The sequence below is a fragment of the Colletes gigas genome, unplaced genomic scaffold (assembly GCF_013123115.1).
Source record: "Colletes gigas isolate AHSC1104 unplaced genomic scaffold, ASM1312311v1 Colletes_gigas_Sc00016, whole genome shotgun sequence".
Lineage (NCBI taxonomy): Eukaryota > Metazoa > Arthropoda > Insecta > Hymenoptera > Colletidae > Colletes > Colletes gigas.
In genome coordinates, this window is record NW_025106645.1 from 1069024 (window position 1) to 1091390 (window position 22367).

A 22367-nucleotide genomic window follows, 5' to 3' on the forward strand; every position below is an offset into this window, starting at 1 on the left:
AATGGTTCCGCATCCGACACGAGACACGCACCAGTCACCGATCAGGATTCAATTAACCTAACTCGACCATCCAATATGTCCTAGCCTGTGTCGGACTCGGACAGCGACGGGATACTGTAATGATTCGTAAAATGAACTCCACTCTGGGGTTGGCATATTCATTTCACCTATACTAGATGTTTATATAGCAATGATTCTTAACATGAACTCGGAGTTGGCATGTTAATTTCTCGTACAGCGGAAGCTAGTATCGAATCGGAAAATGTTTATACACGAAGTTGCCTTTATCTTTCGTCGACAAATAGCATATTTTTAAGAATATCTTTCTAGAGTTAATAAGCTTGTAGTCTTTGAGTACCAGTTGGTGAAATGGACTTTAAGAGGTACTGTCCAAATTGGAAGGGATAGAGATGTTCAATTTACGAATCACGTCTAGGGTTCGTTTTAAGAATCATTACTGCATGCTTCTAAGAACGATTACCATTAGAAACTGGCCGTACGTGTCTCGTTCATTCTTAGGGCCTATATTGGATTCATCGTAATTCCTACAATTTTCAATACTTCTTGAATTTTAGTAGGTGCTTAAATTTTTCGGCAAAAAAAAATTTCAAATCGTTCTAAAAAAATTATATCTATCTAGTGATGTCTATTACAACCATTTTTGGTGAGTAGACATACCCTCGAAATCCTAACCAATTTCGAGAAAAAAATTCAATAATTGGATAAACATTTCGACAAAATTAAAACATTTAAAATCGTTCTAAAAAAATTATTTTTCGTTGCAGGGGTCATGTACAATCATTTTTGGCCAATAGACATACCCCCGAAATCCTATGCACTTACGAGAAAAAAATTCCTTACCGAAAATATAATTTCAGGCCAAAAATGTCACTCCAAAATGTCTTGCGTGTCTTTAAAACGTCATAACTTCTGAACAGATTGGAGGATTTTAATTTTTAAAAATGCAAATTAAGCGTATTTTGGTGAAGAATATGTAGAAATTCCAGAAATATTCGAAAAGTTGCTCTTTCACCCAGTAAAGTAAGATAAATCCCATAAAAATGGTCCAATTTTTAAAACAGCCATAACTCCTACAATAGTGAATATATTTCAATGAAACTTTTTTCTGAAGTAGAGCTCATGGGCACCTACATAAAAGTATTAGACAATTTTTTTTGTAGGTCGTCAAATAAAATTATTAAAAATCAAAAACGAATTTGTAAGAAAAATTGACAAGGGGTGAAAAAAAAGAATTTCAAATCGTTTTAAAAAAATTATTTTTAGCTAAGGGTGTCAATTACAATAATTTTTGGTCATTAGACATACACCCGAATTCCTACGCACGTTCCAGAAAAAAATTCGAGTACGTGTGAAATTTTTCGACAAAATTAAAAAATTTCAAGTCGTTTTAAAAAAATTATTTTTAGTTGCAGGAATCAATTACAATCATTTTCGGTGAATACACATACCCCTGAAATCCTACGCACTTTCGAGAAAAAAATTCTTTACCGAAAATATAATCTGTGGCCAGAAATGTTTCGATAATTTCATTTGTTATCTCACTTCCTCTTGCGTTAATTTCTGTAACCTGTTGGCATTGTTACTAGTGACATGAAAATGGTAATGGGTCTCTAGAGACCCAGAAAAATGGGCTTAAAAATACATTAGATCTATTCGTATATCTCGTCTGTGATTATATTCTTCGTGTTTATCACTTCATACGTGGGTATAGTCATATTTGATTTTCCGACGTTGCCCCAGTCCCGAGTATGCCGGATAATCAGAATTTTACTGTATTTATTTATTTACAAACAAGAGAAGATTCCACGTCGCGGGAACGTAGGTACAGTGAATGGTGCCGCGCACAAGCGAGCCTAATCTCGAACGACTCGCTGCGGTCGCAACCGAGGCTGAATCGAAAGCAAATCGAAAGCAAATGCGGCAGAACAAACAGAGCCGCGTGCATCTGACGGTCCTGTAGGCGTCGTCAGCCGTCTCCTCGAGTTTTCGTTTAAGCGTCGAAGTCGGAGGCTCCGGAGATCGAAGTAGGCTTTAGAACTGGCCGCGACGGATTTTCTTCCGCTGACAGAAACACGAGACGGACAGCAGGAAAACGTCGCGGCTGCCTCTGACGGCGAGTGTAACCACGGTCTCAGAGTCGACTCGGACCAGTGAAATCGAAAGGGAAACGGGAATGGACGCTCGCGAAGGATTATTAGACAAGACGCAAGAAACGTTAGTAGTTACCCAAATTCCGGGGAAACGACAGTTTCGAAACTCGATGATCCAAATTATGGGATTCTCTGGCAAACTTATCACCTGCAGCTTTTAATATCAGAAGGCAAATTTTAACCTTTTAAGTCAGTGAGATGACTATAGTCATTGTTGCATGCACTCCTTGGAAAGACAGAATGCCTTAAGTCATTACAAAATTATCGAGATGCAATCTATTTTAGTTGACTGTGTACTGAAAAGGTTAACGATCAAAGAGGGAATTAACATTTTGACAGTCACGTCACCCATATGCATGTGACAGAACAAATTGAAATGTTAAAGAAAATAAATTTGACTAGAATTCATAAACTTTGTTATAAATTAAGTTATGAAAGGTAATATTACAATTGTACAATTGTTTAAAATCAAAGATTTGGTCGCGTAAACAATTTTACGGTTTTAAACTGGCAGTCAACGTGTTAAAAGCTAAGGATTTGCATCGAAGTAGATGAGAATTATACCGATCGGTGGAAATTCGTTTCCTAAAAATAACTGTTCACGAAAATTTCGTATCGTGCGCGGCGAATATTTCCGAAGCGGAAACGGAGACGGACCGTAACGCGGAGATATAATTTTGTTCGACGAAAGGTGTCCGCTCTAATTGGCCGGGTAAGGAAAACCCATTGTACATTTATCCGTAGAACAGAGACGTCGTACGGAATTCGGGAAATGGATCAAAGGGGTGCACGAAGCGATACAACGATACGGAGAAGAGCGACGCTATGGATGAAGTACGAAGAATAGAGGACGAAAGGCGGCGCACGTGACGGGACAAAGGGGCATCGTACGGAGGAGTTAGCGGGAAATTTTGCCGGCTGACAGTAACGCGGGAAGACAGAAGAGTGCGCGGGCAGAATGAAAAATTATCGGGAGCAAAGTCGAGGACGTCGGATAAGGTCACTCGGGTTAATCGTCAAAGGGAGATACAAGGGGAACGGTGAAATTCTCGCGATACGGCCGGGGGTTCAACGGGGGTTGGAAACAATGAAACCATAAGAGCAAAGGTAAAAACGAGGACGGAAAAAGGAAAGGAAACACGCGAGGGAAGATGAAGCGGGAAGCAAGGCGGAACGGAGACGGCTAGCAGACGCAAGATCGAGGAAAGGTATTTCGTCTAAGGAATCAACGGAGCGAGTCGTACTAACTGCTCTTTTCCCCAGGCCCCCTTTACCCGCGAGAATCCGTCAGCCGTACCTATCTTCTTGCTGGCGATGATTCCTCTGTTCCTCGTTCCCTCAACGTCGCTACCCCCTCGGTCTTCCGTCTCGTCTTTTGCCCACCGAAGATCGCTCCGATCTATCGTTCTCTCATTTGCATGAGTTGTTTCGCTGCGACGAGCTCTTTATACCGCTGCCAGCCGTTCAACGCCGTGCTGTACGCGCTTTCGTACGGAACTAATCCGTGGAGACGGTTAATACAGTAATGATTCGTAAAATGAACATCGCTCAGGAGTTGGCGTGTACGTGTCTTTGACAGTAGCAGTTAATTTTGACCCCAGGAGATGTTTATACAAGAGTGATTCTTAAAATGATCCTCCCCCTAGTTGGTATGTTTGTTTTTCGTACAATGGAAACGAGTTTCGACACCAGGCATGTTCATTTCTTCTTCGGTGGTAGTAAGTTTTGATACCAGGAAATGTTTATACAGTCATGATTCTTAAAATGAACATCGCTCAGGAGTTGGCGTGTACGTGTCTTTGACAGTAGCAGTTAATTTTGACCCCAGGAGACGTTTATACAAGAGTGATTCTTAAAATGATCCTCCCCCTAGTTGGTATGTTTGTTTTTCGTACAATGGAAACGAGTTTCGACACCAGGTATGTTCATTTCTTCTTCGGTGGTAGTAAGTTTTGATACCAGGAAATGTTTATACAGTCATGATTCTTAAAATGAACATAACTTCGGAGTTGACATGTTCATTTTTCACATAGTGGACGCGAAATTTGACACCATCAGATGCTCATATGCAGCGATATCGTTGAGCCTCGTCTTTATCTTTTGCCGAGGGCCGTATAATATACTACTATATTATTATATAATTTAACGTGGTAAATAGCATATTTTTAAGAATATCTTTCTAGAGTTAATAACCTGTGGTCTACAATGGCAGTTGGTGAGATGGACTCCAAGAAATATTCCCCAAGTTGGAAGGGATAGAAGTGTTCAATTTACGAATCATGCCTAGGGCTCGTTTTGCGTATGCCTTCAGTTGTAAGGTCCCCTTTAGATTCCTCCTAATTCTTACAATTTTCAATATTTTTTAGATTTTTGGATTATTTTGAGCCGTATAATTTTATAAAAATAAGTCAAATTACGTTATATTTACATAACGTCTGAAACACGCCTCAACAACTACCAGCATCACACATACGTGAGACATAGGAAATTTAGATTTAGAGAAATAGAGAGGGATCGAAGTGTTCAATTTACGAATCACTGTCATCCGAGGCTCGTTTTAAGAATCATTGCTGTAAATTTTAACACCGTTAACTCGTGACGCAAAGCTACGCTGGCCGGCTCGTCCGGAACATCGATTCTGTTTCTTGCCTTTTGCGAGTCCCGAGCAGCGAGACGTTCGAAAACGCTATTTATTACGGCAGGAATTCGGCACTGATTCACCGCCGTCCTATCCGACCGATGGTTGCGGTTCATTAATATCGGCGCACCACGTAACACGTTGGAATCCGTCGGAATGCCTGCCCCACGTCGAATTTTGCGGCCGGCAAGTAATTCGAATCGAATGGGAATTGCTCTTCCAAGACGACTTCATTTTCAAGACGACCCCGGACCCGCTTAACGCTGACCTCTTCTCTTCTTTGCCTCGGCGATACACCTCGTGTAACGGTAGAGAGAAGAAACTATCCTCGTCGGCGACGTCGAGTAGCAAAGGAACAAGAGTTCTCTCTATAGTTCTCTGGATTCCTTCGGATGACCTTCTTTTTCAAGCGATCGTTGCTTAACCCTTTCACAACGACCCACACGCAGGAGGTTAAACCTCGAATCTAGATGGGAGAAAGTCGATACTCGAAGCTCATAGAACACCGAGAAACTTCTGTTCCACCTAGAGGATTGACAACTGTTATAATATCAACTCTGTTTCACAAAACACTATTCAGGCGAACCTTTGTTCCGAATAACTGTTACGAAGAACCGCCATTTTTAAGTGTATTCTTAAAGTTAGAATCAATACTGTACCTATAACGGTCCTAAAATGAATACTTATTAGGATATTTCGTTTTCCGATAACCAAAACACTTGCTGAAACTTATCGTTTACTTGAAGACAATCCTTGCAAGCCCTGTCTTAAACATCGAGATATTCGATGATCGATCAAGCACTTGCGAGAAAGGTACAGGTCAAGCGTAGCCCTCTGGTGGCGACCGCGAGAAATATCGGTCACGAATCTACTAACGTCACGAAATAAAGAGACTGTCGTATTCTGAATACTGGTCTAACGACAAACGCTTTTAAAGATAAAATTTTTGGCGAGGTTGAGTAAAAATCTTCCTCTAGAAATGGGTGATAGAATTTACCAGTATGGAACTAGAAAGATTAATTCTCAAGATGAGGCGTCGAGGGGAATAAATTTGGATAGGATTCGTGAAATTTAGCAAGGTTACAAAAACGTGTACCGAAATACATTTTAGATTATATAGTTTACGATGGTCTGAGATCAAAATTTTAGTTCTTATCTAGTTCTGATCTTGTCCTGTAGCGTTTCGGTCGTCGCGATAATAGCGAAGTTTGTTGAAAAAGGCGGGAACAATGAGACTGGAGGAACCGTTTCGCGTTTAAATTTCCATTTCCCGAGTACGTCGGCATCTTTTGAAATCAATGGCGGTAAGAAAGGCAGAGGCGCCTCGTGAGTCGACGGTGTATATGTTCCAGGGAGAGACTGGCTGGTGAGGTTAAATATGCAGGGTGTTTGCAGAGTCCCCGGACGGACGACTTCATTGGGACTAATTGCGGTAATGCTCACAGCCCACGGGCACTTTACTGCGCCTAACTTTAAGCGACCGGGAAAAGCGTAATCGCGGTTCACCTGTGCTCGAATAATCCGACCCTCGATTTGACTCTACGATTTTTCCACGGATTTGATCTATTTTTCATCCCCACATTCCCCCACAAAATCCCCCGTGTCGCCTTTTGAAACACCTGATTTTTAACACTAAATTTACTGACATTGATTGCACATATTTTTACTAAAACTCGTCGTGTTGATGGTTACATTAAAATACAGTTTTTCGTTTAGTTAGAATACAGATTCGTACCATTACAAATTGCTAATAAATAATATTTACGGGTTCTGTAACTTTTATTTGAAACCTGTAAAATGGAGTAGCGCTAAAATCTATCAGAAACAGAACAGTTTTTTTTTTCTTTTTACGAGACGTACGCGAAGAGGAAACTAACAAAGAATCATATTATACCTCCTCAGGTACACTATTTTTGATCCCAGAGGAGTCACGTCACAGAAAATACATCGGAGAGTTTGATTCGCAAACAGAAATATACTGCAAACCATCGACCGTGAACAAAGGCTCCCAGATCGGTTAAATAATTAAATATGAAAAACTTCGATTTATTTCAAGTCACGGTAAAGATAATAAAAGGAAAGATTGACAGTTTGAAACAAGTTTGTAACCGAACAAACTCTATTTTTGCGAGGGAAACCGAATTTTTATTCGATTAGGAAAGAAAAGCCCGCCAGTTAATTCGTATAATCGAGGTTCGACTATATTTAATAAACAGTGGAAGCATCGTTTCGTTTATACGTGAAACGCGAAGTTAGTTTCTGACGTTTTGGTTAGTTGCTCCAAGGATATAGAATTGAATTCCTTTGAGTCTGGGTACGTTCGTTCTCCATAACTTCTCTCTGTGTCTCTCTCTCTCTCTCTCTCTCTCTTTTCTTCTCTCTAGTTCTCTCTTTGTCGACCGCGCAGAGCCCTGCGCGCTAGATGAAAAGACTCCTCTTTCCTTCGTCCTTTGTTCCTGATTTAAAGGCCGCGGTAATTAGATTTGAGTTTTGCAAAGTTGATTGGGCCGAGTGTCGCCCGGGGCAATAGGAAATTTTATTACCGACACACAAATGACGGACACCGTCGAAACAATCGGAAGAAATCTCTTTTGAGGTAGCGCGTGTAAGTTCTCGGGAGGAGAAAAGCCTTTCGCCGGGAATGTTTTGTTTCGAATTCGTGAACAGTGGACCGCTTCGTTTTGTCAACGATCCAACCTAGAAACGAACAAGATTTTTGGTTCAACAATTACTGGCGTACCCGGCAAATTACCTCTATAAATTCTACAGTCTTTCTATTCTTTCGACGCGTTCAGATTTTAACCTGTGGCGGTGCTGGGCTGAGGGTAGAAACTCGGGAGAATTTCGTAGGAGGGTAGAAAAGGAAAGGAGGGGGCGCGTTTCGTCCGGGGCCTGCTAGTGGACTCATCAGTAAGGCTTTCTAGCAGGCCCGGCCTTAGACGACTGGGATATTGGGAAGTCGTTCGAAGAACGCGTTTGAGCATCTTCTTCAATAAAGACATTTTTTTTAAATATCTCGGGATCTAATAATTTTTTTGCCATGGTACCCTAATCATTTTTTACGTAGAATGGACAAAAGAATCGATCTGTGTAAAAAAAAATATGCATTTCTATTTAAAGAAATGATGCAATTGTTAATTGCACATGCACTGCTGCATCTAAAAAAAATTTAAAGGCCTACAGATGTAGTGCTCTTCGAACCATTTATCTTTTTCCTTTGGCATTTTTTCGGAAATGCAATAATAACGGAGTTATGACTTGTAACAATTGCGTGGACCACCCTGTATAGCAACCGAGGGGTCGGTCGAGCGCTTGTGAGAGCGTGAACCCTCTGGTGGCGAGCATGGGAGGCGACGCCACAAACTCTTCAAGTAGTTATCCCGCGTATGGGTACGCAGGCAGAAATCTGTTTCACTGGCGTTACCCCAAACACGGGCTCGCCAAGCGCAAACTGTTAGAAAAAAGCTTATTCCTTTGACATTTATTGGTGTTTTGTAAAACTATTTGGTGGAGATGACCTTCAGATTATGCAGAATCTGTTTCTTTCCATGATGCAATAATTTCTCTCGTATTGTAACATCACAGTCTTGAAAATTCCGTTTGGCAGTGGATGTTCCACGGCGTACCCTCGCGGAAATCATTTTTTATGTTACCAATAGATGAACGACACAAACATCTTTTATGACCCGTTTAATTTCGTCGGTTTTTTAAATTTTCATTTCTTGTAAACCACAAATTTTAGGTGAATTCTATGTTTTATTTTCGTCCAGCAACAATTATATTTTAACATGCAAAACAGAAAACTTCTTGACATCTACTGAAGATTTCCATACATTAGGCTCAGTAGTTTTTGAGATATTACAGTTTTAGTCACACACCCTATAGAAAGTAGCTTAAGTAGCCGTTTAAATTAGCGCCAGTAGGGAAGGAAAGGAGGTCCTTAAATCACCGCTTGAAAGGTTAAAATGAGACTTTCGGAAATGAGTGATATTATTGGAATTTAAATTCGACGTAATTTTGTTCCAACGAATCTACTAATAAATATATTTATTTCCAACCAAAGATGGAACGAATTTAACAAATATTGACAGTTACATTATATCCTATAAATGTGACTACAAACCTATAAAAATTATTTTTGACGGCCTTTCTGAATCTGATATCGGCCAATTTGCTTGCTGTTTTCGTTAAACGAATCTTTTTACTTTATTTTTACATTTTAAAATTTATTTTTCAACGTGTATGAAAATGTGTACATTGTTGATAAATAGACATTTACGCTAGTGATTTAATTAATGGTCTGTCATTGATAATTTTATATATAAAATTTATTAACAACTTCCTTCATTCTCTACTTCAAGAGCGTCTCGTACCAGCAGATTACATATTTCTTTGTAAACGTTTCTAAAACAGTATACGCGAGGGAATATTATTTTTAAAACGATATTATTCGTTTTCATTCTTATCGACGGGTTGGTCACTCAGAAGCCATTATTCTACATAACTTTTATCGCAAGTTTTATAACCCCATATTTTACGTAACGACTACTTTATCTGCGTCGTCATTATTGCGTCCTTTGTTCCGTCAAGTTACCAATAATAGTTTTCGTCGTGCCTTTCTCCGATCGGTATTCAATGTAAAATATCATAATATTTTCTAAATATTAGAAGTAAATATTCAAATAAAACAGACAAAAAAATTACTAAGATTTTTGGCCGCTGCTTAAAATTTGTTTAATATCGAGAATTTAAATAGGAAACGGGCAACTTCGAACGTTGATCGAAGCGTTCGACGGTCAAAGAACTTTTGATTTATGATTTTATGATATTCATATTTAAAAATGTTAATTCTGTTCCGTGTTTATCGCGATTGAATATTCATGCATGTATCGTCAATAAAATAACTACCTGTCTAATTACGTCTAGGTGGGATAAACTGAAATACAATTTTAAATACAAATAATCGAGGGAAAACGAAATATCTACCAAAATACACGTCACGATCGATTGGTTGAATCTGCGACGAAGGATTAATATTTTACACCAACGTTATACAAACTGTACTATAACTTCGTCCCGAGGCGATTTCTCGTACGACCATTTAAATACTCCATCCTGTATTTGAGAAGACAAATTAAACGTTCTGCTTCACAGAAAACAACTGATACCTTTATTGAGATATCGAAAACATTCTCGTTGGAATTCGAATGCAAATACTCAATATTTAAAATTAAATAATAGTAAAAAAAGTATTTTTTATGTCCAATTTATATTTTACACAAAACATTGTTCTTACGTTGTAATTTTTGTACACGATGAAATTGCAAGAGACAAATTAATTTATCATCTATTTGTTTCTGTTAATTTCACAGATTTAAAGTAAATTGCAATACCATTATTCCAAATGACCCTAACAAAATCGTTGTTTTATTTAATTATACGAAAGTTCCAAATACTTTTTCTTTTCCGCCATTACTAAGAGTTTGAATTACAAAAGTCGATTTCCCCATGGTATTATGCAGTCTTATTTATTTCTATCTACCCGCTGCAATTTTTCATTCGCCTTAAACGAACCGGTGTTTCAAATGTATTGCTCTAATATTAGAATGCCATCCTAATGAATAGAGTTCGAGTGGATGCTGCTTTCCCGGAATGGTTCGATAAAAGCATCGTCGGAATAATCGTTGCCGCACCGTCTCAAACCTCGTCAAAGACGAAGATTGTACTCTTTCGTATATTAATAACTCCCCATCCTTGTATTTCCAACTTCCGTCCCCGTTGGTTTCCTTGAAATGCCAACGTAACGATCGTTAAAAATAATCACCGAACCGCGAAACAATTTTATTTTCGTGCAAGTATGCGCGTGACCAGCATCGCGGAAGAAATTGCGGGGAATTAAATTCGAACGTTAATAATTCCCATTTTCTGTTCCGCTCCCGCTACCAGTCTTGCCAGAGATCGGTGCTGGCGGACAGATTTTCAGCAATTTCCTTGTGCAACTGAATTTCGCGGACGCCCGGTGACCGTTTGCCGTTAAAATTGCAAAAGTCTTTCGATGCAACGGGGTTTAGATCGTTGTGCAGCAGCCAGCAATCCGTTTTTATTCCTTTCGTTTCCCCTGCGCCTTCCCTCCACTATCTTTTTTCATTTTTCTTCCGTTCTCCGGCGATTCCGTCCGCGTCCACTGTTCTCCGGTTACTTTCAGCCCGCCATTGCCGCAAAACGCCGCCAGGTTCGATTTCACTCGTCCCGGGATTGCGAGGAGAAACATTCCGTCGGAGTCTCCTTGCCTTTCCCATTTTTTGATCTCCGGGCTCTTCTTCCTTTTCCAACTATTCCTAGGAGCGTCGAATAATTTTCTGGACCGCAAATCGAGAGGGAGAGTGACCGTTTCCGAAAGAAACCCCGATCTTTGTGGACTTTATCGAAAGACGCGATGATTCCCGCCGATTTCAACGAAACTTACGATTTTTCGACGATTCCTTTTCTCTTCCTTTCTATCAGCATTATTTTATATACTTGAACTGCTCTGGGGGGATCCAGAGATCGTTGGACACGATTGAGAATTACTGTGCTGGGTGTTTTTTAATGCGAACTTTTCCGAACGGGTTATCGAATGGGCAGTTGGATAGTGTATATGTACTAATAGGTGGTCGAGTGCTTGCGAGAGAGACAAGAACGTAGTCCTCTGGTGACGAGTGCGGAAAGTGTCTTGTATTTTACATTTTTATCGTTTAACATATCGACTTCACACGAGCTAAAAGAGTTAATTCTCAAGATTAGATGTTAAAGAAAATAAATCTAGATACGACTCTTTAATTTTAGAAACCAAAGAATTCCGGAGAACTAGAAATATTAATGAGTTGAGATGTCGAGGGAAATAAATTTGAGTAAGATTTGTAAATGTTAATTTTACGTTATGTGGTTTACAATGGTCTGAAACCAAACTTCCGTTTCCGTGGATTTGGTACGGCAGTAAACGCGTTAAAATTGCAATACTTTCGTGAATCACTGGTTACGTCGAGTCGAAACATCGATCGTCGTGTATGAAAATTTCATAATAAACAGAGTTGTCCCGTCGAGCACGACGAAAAGTATTTTTAAAGTCGTAAAGATTTGCGTGTGTCGCAACGTTGAGGCGGGTACTGTTTGGTCATTTGTCTGCGCCATAAACTCGAGGACGTTTCTCGGTAGAGATACACTCTACGCGATCGCGTGTTCCAATCGGAGCAAACAGGTTTTCATCATTTCAGTTTCTGTTTTCTCAATTTAGTGTTCTTTCCGTTTCCCATTCTCGCGGAGGGACGGTGATGCGCGACGCGAGGAGCGGCGACGTTTTGGGCGAAAGCGTCGTCGTTCCGTCTAGTTTATCGGGGAACGTCGATCGCTGCCGCGAGCAGAAGACTGCAATTTTGAAGCGAAGCTTTTCGCACGGCTTTTCGTCGACACTTTCGCCCCCGACACCCTCCATCCCCCTTTACTCTTTCATCCCTCTCCTCTTTGCCTCCGCACTTACCTCTTATCGCGTTTATCGTGCTTCTCGTCCGACACGTTTGCGCGAAAGTCATTCCCAATCGATAACCGACGTCTGGGCACCTCCGTTTCGGAGAATGTTTTTGCCGAACTGCGTCTATCCATATGCCAATTGCGTCTTCGTTTCTCCTACATCGTTTTCCTATAACCGTCCGCGATACATCAGATACCAAACTGATGAATATTTAAATACGTCGACTCGCTGCCAGGCTTCGTAAACTGTTACAGGTTTACGTTCTTCAAACTGTCACGGGTAACCTAAATTTCCCCCTGTATCGCTCAAACACGACGTCCGTACTGTGTACCGATCCGCAAACCTTCGTTAGTTGTCGACATCATTTTATTTTTAAATAAATGGCCGAAGAAAATACATCTTAGCTATTTATTTTCTTTATTTACGTTGTATATTTACCGATTTTATATGTCGTAAACCATTTTCATTACCGACATTCATGTTACTTCACGTTGTATAAATAAAATTATGTTGGCTTTAATCGTTAATTAATGACGTTTGGGTGTGGTCTTTGAAGGTAGTCGAGTTGGTTGTCTGAATACGAGAACGTTTGAAAAAAAAGAAATGTACGAAAAGGAAGGAAAAGAACAGAATAACAAGGATTACCGGACGTGCGTTATAAAAGTTAAAATAATTCCTAGAAAGAGCTCATCAATTTTCGTTGAATATTCTTTCTTTTTAATGAAGTTTGTTCTAGTTAATAGATAAATTAGTTAAAAATTTTAAACTGCATGAAAAGAATTACGAGACAAAGGATTGGTCGCCCGAGAGGATCCGAAAGGAATAGCTCAAGAGTAATTTCCGATGAAATTGTTTCTCCGACATATATTTTGTTAGCATCTTTCCTGTGACTTCCTTCAAAAATCACAAAAATTTCAATGACAAGCTTTATCATATCGCTTGGGATTGAAAATTATTCCTTAAAGGATTTGGATTTGGAGATTTCGTTTGCTCTACGTCTGCAGAACTTATTCTTCCTCGTATTACTCCCACCACTGGTCCAGCAATGCCCCTCGATGGCTACGTTGGGGCCAGATGAGTCCTCAGGTTCCCCCACTCCTGGCGCCTGACGGTCTCTTTCGCTCGCCCCACTCTTCCCGTCGATACCGTTCAAGGCCCAGGCACAGATAGCGCTCACTGAGTCTCGAGCAGTGTGAGAAGAGGAGCGGGGCGAGAGGAGGACTCCTTCTGGCGGTTAAAGCAAGAGGAGATGGTAACGCCATTTCCCCACCTGGGCAATCCTGGTTTGATCTAGTGGCTGCGTGGGAGTAGTTGGTGGGGAAACTGTAAGTTTCTGAACACTTTCATTGTCACGTCACCCATACATGGACGAGAGGTTTTTCCACCGTGTAATTAGAAAAATTCTCGATTTGAGACAACGAAGAAAATAAATTTGGGTAGGATTTGGACATATGGAATTTAAAATTATTTACGTTGCCAATCTCGTGTGGATTCTTCGAGTCTCTCTTGAACCGCAAATATTCGTGACATTCCCTATTTGCGTTTGAAGAAAACAGTTATCTGCAAAGTGGTTAATTGGGTCATATGTCAAAAGATAAATCTTCTCTAAACATAGACCCACTCTGGCGTTCGATAAAACTAATTTATCGTAAACAGTCACGAGGAGGTCGTTTTAAATTGTTTATCTTTCCATGGAATGCTGAAAGTTGTCCCTTGGACCACCAACCGAGCAGATTCGCGATGCTAGGTCGAGTCTCCGAGTTTCACCAGACACCGATAAAACGATATCGAAGATATTTTCGTGGAATTAATCGTCGAAACTGTTGTGTCGAGATTGCATAATATTTCCCTACCGCGCTGATACGGCACAGCCCGAAGTAACTACGCCTCGCGGTAGCGTCCATGTGTCCGTAAACATCGGCTGACTCGACTGTACGGCCATAATTTGCGGTTAAATTAAACACAATCCCGGGTTACATGGTTTTATTTTAACGCGAATCGTGAAATACGCGGCTCGACTTGAATGAAATTATCGTCCGGAGGTAAGAAAGTGTTTCCAAAGGAGAGTATTCATCGCCGGCAGGTATCCCTGCAGGAGGTAATGCGTTGCAGCGTTAAATAAATATCAGCGAAACTGGAAATAAATGTCAGGACGCTTTAACAGCAACCACGAAATATTCGCCGCCTTATAAATGCTAATTTCGAGCTCCCACCGAGTTTTGCATCTCTTTGGGATTATCCTATCGAGAATGACTCGTACTTTGCCCGATGCTTCCAACGAGTCTGTTCTATTCTTCGAACGCCGTTGAAAAATATCGTCTTCGATACTCGTAGCTACGGTAAAATCGAGGTAAAGAGCATAAATGAATCGATAGCAAGCTCTGCGTAATTCATTATTTGTTCTCGAAGAATACCAAAGAATATATATTATTCTCTTCTTGTTTACCAATGGCAAGAGATTGACTCAGTTTTGTAACATGTTCTATGCTTGAAAATATTTAATATCTCGTCCACGATCATTTTGTTTACGTTCTATTCAATTTCCACAGTGTTCCGAAGGTATTTTAGAAACAATAGAAAACATCATCGATATTAAACACACTTTACGGGTACGATTATTACGAAGTTCCAACAGTCGAAAGATGGACATTTCGACGTTAATGAGTACGAGTAGGGTGAAAAAATTACCACCGTGATTTTAATATCTCGAAAGGCTACTTCGACGAGGAATAATTTTATTTTTGTCCATCATCGACGACGGTTATTAAATGGTTTTTCAGCCTAAGGGAAGACGGATCGTTAAGACGTGGGTATCGCTTAATACGAGAAACGCGTTGTACATATTTATTTCGCCATCACCCTGGCGGACAGGGAACAATTAGAAAGATAATTACAATGAAAGTTGCATCTGCCGCACGGGAGACGGGGTCTATCTTTCCCTGTTTTTTCCCTTCGCGCCGGGTCCACCCCCTTTTAGCCGTCGTATTTTTGTAACTTTAATTATCACGTGTACCCTGCAGTTTCAGGCTACTGGGATTTTCTACCCGGCCCGTATATACGTTTACCCATTTACTAGCAAGCCCATTTACTGGCAGCGTACTAAACGTAGTTATTCACGATAGCAGAGGCGCAACGAGCCCGTTCAATCTCCATTGGGAATTCGGTACGGCCAGCTAATTTCGGAGTCTGTTATCGACGTCGTAGGATTTTCAGCTCCCATTTATTTCTACGCTCTACTTCGGTGCACCTCTGCCGTTGCCGGGGCTCGACCTGGCCACACAATAAAAGCCAAAATTCGCCGTGGATGGCGCGCGGTCCATACAACGCAGTCGAAAAAATCTCTTTTTTTCGCCGCTTCGAGTACGTACGAGAGAGACTTCAACCTGTCCCACTCACGGCACGCTAGAGTACGCGTTCCTGTCGCTATGTGTGAAACATCGGGTCAGAGGCTTAAAAAAACTCAATTAAAGACCAAAATTCAATAATAATACTGTTATTTTACGAAACGGGAGACTCCTCGCCGATTTCGATAATTTTCAAATACATTATAGGACTCAGCGTTCTAAACAAGTTTTTGTTATACATGTAACCCCCGCTGGATTTTAGTTTTCGAAATATTTGTAAAATTCGAGAAAAAATACAACCCCAGTTTTGGAAGTTCCTCGACCATCAAATATCAGGCCTAAATTTTTTAAAATAAAAAACCATAATATAGACATAATTCAATGTAGTAGTACCAACAGAATTTTGTAAATATCTCGAGAATTAAAGCAAAGTGGAGGGAGGTTGTACGTACAAGAAAAACTTTTTTCAAGAGGCCCCTATTCCGAATATATAATTACCAATAATTTCCTCAAAATGATTATTTATTTCCATCGTTTAGATTTTACAGAAACGTATTACAACGATTAAGATTATATCAACGTCGAAGATTTTGATATTTGCTTAAATTTTCGTATTAATTTTGTGTCTCGTTTAATTCGTACGTTTAATAAGCGTTGACATTTGATACTAATTTTATACTTTTCCTCGCTTTTCGACTAAAAACGAAAACATTGAGCTGCTCTTGGTATAGTAGAACAGATAATTAGAGAAAAATCTCGACACAAGGACGAGAGGATATTCCTTCGCGCGCGTTGAAAATGATTTAGTTACTTTTACGGACAGCGACACCGGAGAAATTCATTGCGTTTTGAATATGCTGAACCGTCCTGGTCAGACTCTGGAAAACTTGTTACACGACGAAACTTACCAATTTGCTCGAGTTAAAGTGGCGGAAGCGGGAATGCTCGAGGACACGTGGATAATATTTTTGGTCGGTGCTTCTGCCTCGTGAAAAACTGCCCCCGTTCTTTGTTCGTCGCGTATTCAAATTATATTTTTACTTCTACACATTCCACCAATGTTTAAACTGTTCTTTACTGTAGAGTTTGGATCATCCCTTTCGCATTCAACGATCCAATGCACTCTTCATTTCGACGTTTTGAAAAACTCGAGGTACTTTAAAGTTGTATCCACATCTTTATTACTGATGAATCGATCAACAACATTTTTACAATATTGCAACAAATCGAATACGTACAATGTTTTCAAACGAGCGTAATAATTTTGCTCAAGATTTTTGATGGAACAATATAGAATTAATTGCATTGTTTGATGTTTGAGGAAAGCAATATGCTACTTTATTGTGTTAAGAAATATAATCTTAAAGTAAAATTAAAAACAGAATTAATGCGAATAATAACACAGTTCTATGTTTTTGCTTGGAATTTTGGAGTCCAGATTTATTTTTTCAGCGTGCTTGTTGCTTTTCCAAGAAGTTGTAAACATTTCGAAGATCTCGGAGTTACGAGAAGGTGGGAAGCAAAAAATATCGATTTTTTCGAAGCGTCGCGCGAGAATATCCCCTCGAGCGAGGTATTTTTCTCGAAGCCTATATGCATTTTTTTCTCGTCCCTCGCGCATTGTGCTTCCTCTTTCGTGTTTTTTCCGTTCCATCCCCGGTTTCCACTCTTTATCATTCTCTCTCGTATTATTTTTCTCGTCCGTTCCCTGGGCTCATCCTCTGGAGCCCCGGCGGTCGCACCTCTTGTCATTTCTCCGCACTGAAATTTTTATGGTGTGTCCAATTTCCGACGTAGCTAATAGGCATTAAAGCTGACGTCCCGGTTTCCATTTAAAGCGCTTGCGGAAAAAAGCTCGACCGACGGCAAACAAGATACGCGAAATTTATGGCCATTCACCGCGCGAGTGCTATTTCATTATAAAACTGATTGCCATTGTATTATGTATTCATACAGTTTAAAGTAACCTTATAAAAGAGTCGCTCGGAAATATACGCTCCGTCTATACAGGCTGTTAACCTTCCACTACCGTCGTTTATTGTGCGTTGCATAACTACTATCGCTGGATCGTTTTCAATGGGAAATAATAAAAAATATCACTTCTCTGACGATTCGTCGCGATAGATAATATAAACAGTACGCATTAAGGGAACGAAAATTGCCAACCCAAGGAGGCAATAAAAAACTTTATAAACATTTAAATTTTTAATTAATATGTCTTTACATCGCACGGACTTTGTTCTCAAACGAAGAAGAAAAATGTACGAAATCGGAGTAAACTTATTTTCTTCCATTTACGGATTTCATTTTTCGTACAATGGAGGCGAAATTCGACACCAGTAGATATTAACCCTTTGACGTATAATGACGAGTCTGACTCGTGACAAGTTCTTAATGTTAAGTTTAACAATTATGATATTTGTCATCAATTTTTATATATTACAATCACCATATTTTTACATTCACGAGGTATTCGTAAAACAGATCTATCCTTTTTCGTGGTCGTTCCTTGTACGAACTAATTTAAATAAAATTAAATAGTACACGTTTGACAAATTATTTTTAATTAAATCGTACGTTAATGGGTTCTAATGGGCTCTCCAAGGGGGAACGTTCAACTTACGAATCACGTCTGGTTCATTTTAAAAATCATTACTGTACTGCTCCGTGTTTGGAGAACATTTTATATGGTGCATCTACTAATAGACTAGGGATACAGCGATGATTCTTAAAACGAACATCGCTTCGTCTGTTCATCTTTCGTACAGCGGAGGTGAAATTCGATATATTCACGCGATGATAGAAATATTCGTTTTATGAATCGTGTTTGGCGTTCATTTTAAGAATCGTATTATCATTGTATCATCGAACGACCAGAGGAACAGGCTCGAAGGAAACGCGGAGGATATTTTTCCCCATCGGTTGCGTTTCACTTTTGACGCGATCGCGGGCAGTGAGCCTCGCACAGGCTCCACGGGGCAAATGATTAATTAAAAGTCGACGCGACTAATGGGCTACAGATTAATGTACTCTGTTGCGAGCACTGTTTACTTTGCCAGCCACGGTAATAAATCAGCGTCTTATCGACAAGGAAAAAGTTGTACTCGCCGTTAAGAATAGTCACTTTACGAGACGCGGATGCTTACGCGCGGCGGCGATCGTCGGTGATCGATCCTTACCGATCGTCTCGTCGTGGAAAATCTCGAGATAATTTACCCTTCAATCCAGTTAACCGGCGTTACTCTTTCCCCCTGCATAAATTTCACGTCGCGTGTAACGGCAAAATAATCGCTCCGGGGCAGAACAGAGAAATTTACGCTTCTCGCGCTTAATTAACTCTACTCTGCTAGCAGATATCATTAGGGCAAACAATTTTCTCCTTCGAGTTTCTACGAACTGTTCGACTTCGATTTCAGTGTGCTTTTGCTAAACGATAGGAGAGTGTGATTCCTTTTGATACGTGTGAAATATTAGATACTCAGCACTTTTCAAGATAGGCATAATTAAAGTGGAACTATAAGTTAGCTCTGCTCAACCCCATTCACAGAATCGTAAAATTTAATATCTATTCGGTTCATAAGCTTTCATGTATTTTTGTATATTGAAAGAAAATATGTAACAACTAGGAATTTATGGATGTTGCAATACTGTAGCAATATCTAACGATGCTCATGTATCTACAGTGAATTGCCTGCAAATATAATAATATATTTAAACAAATTTTAAAAAGTATTATTTTTCATGTAGAACAGTATAATGGTGATTTTCTATAAATGAAAAAGGGTTGTTTCTATATTGAAATTTTTAAGCACCACTTTCTGTCCAATCACCGAGGTGCAGCTGCATTCGTCGCGACCAGTCTAAGATGGATGACTGCTTTTTTCAAGCAAACTAAAGTAAAATTAATTAAGTTAAAATAAAAAAACAGAACATGGCAAAGAATTACTTCGTAAGTCTACACAGTTGTAATAAATAAATATTTGTTAAAAATTAAAAAATTTAATAAGCAGCAGGTTCTTCACAGTCGCTTCTGTCCGTCGTTTTCTACGGTCCTCGATCGACATTGAAATTGCAGATCGGTCATTTCTTGAACTGAAGAGGGGGATGACGTTAAGAATGGCGGAAATTCTCTTTATAATCTAGAAAATGAACATTTCGAATAAACAAACAAATAAATTTTAAAAATTGATAGGAAACAAGGTTTGCACAGCCGCTTCTGTCGTGTTCTACAGTCCTCGATCGCCATTGAAATTGCAGATCGGTCATTTCTTGAACTGAAGAGGGGGGTGACGTTAAGAATGGGGGGGAAATTCTCTATCTAGAAAATGAACATTTCGTGTAGCATAACCGAATAAACAGATCCCAGCGAAGACAAACATCGAAGCTGCGAACACTATAGGTTACCGAGCAAAGCGCGCAAAGTTCTCCCTGGAGTACCTTTGCCCAAAATTGGAGATGTCTAAATGTTTGTGCGTACACTGTTGATCGTTAATTTGTTGGATACACCCGACCCAGTTGAAATCCAAGCGAGCGTATCGTTACGGGAGGGCCTCTCGCGAACGACACACACCTGCACACACACACACACGTAACGGGAAGATTTTCGACTCGCCAAAGGAAAAGTTTCCGTCAAGACACCCTGTCCGATACGCGATTCCCGAGCGGCTGCGTGTATTTCTCCCCGGGGCAGATTTACTTCGGGGACATAAATAAACAAACCGGTCGAAACAGTAAGTCAAACGTCCAAACGCGTCGACGGAGTTACGCGCTAGTCGTCGCCGCCTCCCCCTAAACTTTTCGAGCATCGCTATCGAGGGTAAATCGAAGGAGAAAACTACGGGGACAGTTTAAAATTGGTCCGAAACTGACAGTGCGGAGCAAGTTTCGCCCGTTGCTTTTCTACTCCCGCAGTTCTCGTATCGCGACGTTTCAAAATTCGTGGTCCCAATGATCAATCCGGTTTGCAGATCTAGGCCAAACTCGCGGCACGATCGTGCAAGTATACTTGTTTCACGGTATAGTATTTCACGAGTCGCGTCTTTTTCTCGGGGAACTTGTCGCAAAGTTATACTGGTTTCTTCCCTTAAAAATTTGTTGCAAAGTCGTAAGTTATCTGTATGCTACTAGGTTTTACTGTTCCTCGCCTTCGTTTCCAACGTATAAAAATTCTACCCACCATGAAAACGTTCGTTTCGTATCTTTAATGGTAAATTTTGAATTCTTTTTTTTTTCTTCGACTGTAGGAGTTCGGTGTTCTTGGGTTAATTAGAACTTTTTCAGTTTCTCATGAAAAGTCTTATTTATTATGCATCAGAAAATGGTAGAAAATTTCAGGGGTTGTTTCGCGTTTCTTGGAGCGACATTGTCCGTGAAAACTGAATTCGTGAACAGTCATCGACTACCAGAAGCTTTACGAAGGATTCTAATCTTATTAATGTATCCATGCACCGAACAATAGCAAACAAACTTACTTTTCGACGAGAACTCTCAACGACCGGAAGTTTCCATGCACCGGAATTTCTTAAGTAACTTTAGGAGCTTGATACCCGCAACTATCTTCACTAGCCATTAAGTGGAAATATAATCATCGTTCTAGTTGTTGGGTGGACAATTACGAAATACTGCGTTACAGACAGGGATCGATCAGTATAAAAAATATTGTTATTTGAGAATTGAATAGAATTTATTTGTTTCTAAATTCTTTATTTTCATATATCGATACTATGGAACAGTGTGATATCGTTTTTTCCAGTCACTATACCCGATTGATTATATTGACGAGTCTGACTATAATCGCTGTTTCTACTTACTTGATTAATTTCCGAAGTTGACTTTTATTTTTAAGAAAATTTTATTCCACATTTATTATCCCCTTCCTGGTTTGTATTATATTCATTAAGATCAACGAGAGTATTAAATTTACCAATGATCGTACAGTTATTAAAATTTTTGTTTGACAGCCCTGCACTCTTTTTAAGATTAAATTAAGTTGATCGTACCAATTGTCAATTGCAGATACCATCGTGTCACTTACGCAACAAGTATTTCAATTGAGAGATTAATGCGATATTTGCCTAATAGTGACGTCGTTTCTTAATTAGCTACGTCCTTGAAAGTCGCGCCAGTGCTAATAACGCCGCTCCGTTTAATAGAATAACAAGTTCGTGGAGCAGTCTTTATAATTTCGCGCCGGAACGACGCACGCTCGGCTGGGCGGCAGCTTTGTACACTTTGCGGAGCAAAAATTTTAGTAGTTTTTAGATTTTACAGAGGGAATAAAAAACTATAATTTAAATAACAAAAATAGTGGTTGGGAAAGATCACTGCCATGAAAATTTATTCTTGCAAAAAGAATTGGGGAGGAAAATTGTAACATAGTAGTTTTAAAGTCGTAGATTGTTTATTTGACATGGTTTGATATATTCTCAGTGAACTGAATAAAAAAAATTGCCCTAAAGAATATCTTCGTAAATAAATTTTTCACTGTACTTGGGTAGCCATTTTATAGGTGGTAGCATTATAGTTTTAAAGTCGTAGACTGTTTGTGCAATCTGTTCTTAGAAAATTCCCTCGCGTTTGGCATAGTTTGATATTCCCTGTGAACTGAATACAAAAAAATGATCTAAAAGGATATCTTCGTAAATAAATATTCCACAGATTCAGTGATTGCTCTCTGTAAACTGGGGAGTCTTTTTTAAATGAATTTC

The 22367-nt window shown here is 39.7% G+C and overlaps 1 protein-coding gene across 10 annotated transcripts in view; it reads left to right on the top strand.

Annotated features, from left to right (window-relative positions):
• The window catches only part of LOC122400162 (mastermind-like protein 2), a 576033-nt gene that overhangs the window by 153824 nt on the left and 399842 nt on the right, over window positions 1–22367 (top strand). The gene's annotated exons all lie outside the window — the stretch shown is intronic.